Source organism: Macaca mulatta, chromosome 7 (assembly GCF_049350105.2).
Source record: "Macaca mulatta isolate MMU2019108-1 chromosome 7, T2T-MMU8v2.0, whole genome shotgun sequence".
In the NCBI taxonomy this organism is placed as follows: domain Eukaryota; kingdom Metazoa; phylum Chordata; class Mammalia; order Primates; family Cercopithecidae; genus Macaca; species Macaca mulatta.
Window position 1 is genome coordinate 127,669,950 of NC_133412.1, and position 1,931 is coordinate 127,671,880.

Below are 1,931 nucleotides of genomic sequence, written 5' to 3' on the forward strand. Positions count from 1 at the left end.
GAATCTATGAGTTTGGCCTTTTATTAGCTAGATTTCCTCTCACGTTAATTAGAAAAATCATTCTGAAAGGCAATCCATTGAAAATTTGAGGAGGTTAAAGTCTTAAGATCACTACATGTTTTACCTTTGATGTAATCTGGAGAGCAATTAAGAAAAAACTTAATTCTGCTTAAAGTAATTGTGTGTTCTCTAGTTTATACAAAGGAGTTGGAATGAGCTTCTTTAAATCTTTTCCTGAAATACCAGTTTTTATAAATATCCATCTGTTTGGTTTCTAATGTCCCTTATAGTTACATAAATACAGGTCATAGTTTTTAAATACTCGTTCTTAAATCATAAATACAAGATATAATTCTTGACTGTTCTCAGTGAATTATAAAATGGTACTCATCTATAGGAGGCAGATATGTAAAATTTGGATAATAAGATTTTTTGGATAATTAAATTTATTAAGTTGATAGTCAAGTGTGATTAGATTAGCAGAATGTGATCTACCAGGGAAGACCTGCGAGACCGTTCATGCCTTGCCTTAGGTTTCTGCCTGCACAGCAAATCCATCCAGAACTGAGGTGCGAGGGGGAAGGTTAGAGAGCTAGAAAAATCACTAAAACAAACAAATAACTATTTTTCTAGTGTATTTTTATTCCAAGTAAACCCTGTATCCTTCTGAATAGTAAATTACTTTGTTCATCCATTGTTCTGTCTTTGTAAGAATTGAAAAACTTGGTAGGCAGAAAGACCCCACCCTCTTCTCTTTCCAAGATGACTAAAAGAAGAAGGTAAATCAGAGCCTTCCATGTTTTCAGTGAGAATTATCCTAACTCACCAAGAAAGCAGATCATGGCAAATAAACTGTGACCTTCAGGGAGATTTTTCAAGCCTCTTTTTGTCCTGTTTGTATTAAGAATAATGCCTTGCCTTTATATCTGTATTTTTAAATAGTTCTATTCCAACCAGGTATAGCACTCTGAAGACGACGTTATCTATTCTCCATTTTATAAACCAAATCAAACTTTCATCTACATTCACTAGCTATGTAATAAATACCTTGTAATAGCCAGATACTTGTTGAAAGTCTGGGCTACAAAGAATCAGTCAAGACTCCTGATGTCAAGTATTTGAGCATAAAAAGAGCATTGATGGCTAATTAGAACCCCCCCTCCACCCCGCCTTGTGGCCTCCCCCGCCCCCAACCCAGAAGTTCCTAAGACTGTTCCAACCCTGCCACTGGAAGCAGGGTAGTCCAAAGCTGCAGTCCCTGCTGCTCTTAACTAGCAGTATAACAATCTTGAAAACTCTCTTTGTCATGTAAATTGGGGGAATATTCAGACTCCATCCTAGCTCTGCTGCCTCTCTATAGATCTCTTTGTACCTTAACTGTCCTAGACACATAGTTGGTTTCTCATCAGAAGTAGATTCCACCAAGCCTGCATTCTTATTGCATGTTTCATAACTACTTTTGTAGTAAAATATACGTATATAAAACTTTCCTTTTCAACTATTTTTAAGTGTAAAATTAGTTGACATTAATTACATTCACATTGTTTCACAACATTCACCAGTATCCATCTCCAGAAACTTTTCATCATCCCAAACTGAAACCCATGCCCATTAAACAATAACTACCCATTCTCCCTCCGCACCAGCCTCTGGCAACCGCCATTCTATTTTCTGTCCCTATGAATTTGACTATTCTAGGTACTTCATGTAAGTGGAATCATACAATATCCTTTTGTGTCTGTCTAAACTTAGCATTTCTTAAACATTTATCCACGTCATAGTTTACATCAGAATTTCATTCCTTTTAAGGCTGAATAATATTCCACTGGATGTGAATGCCACATTTTGTTTATCGATTTATCCATCGTTTTTATAACTTAAAGATAACTTGCCTTTAGTTCTTGTTGCAGCTGAAGTAATTGTAAATACAA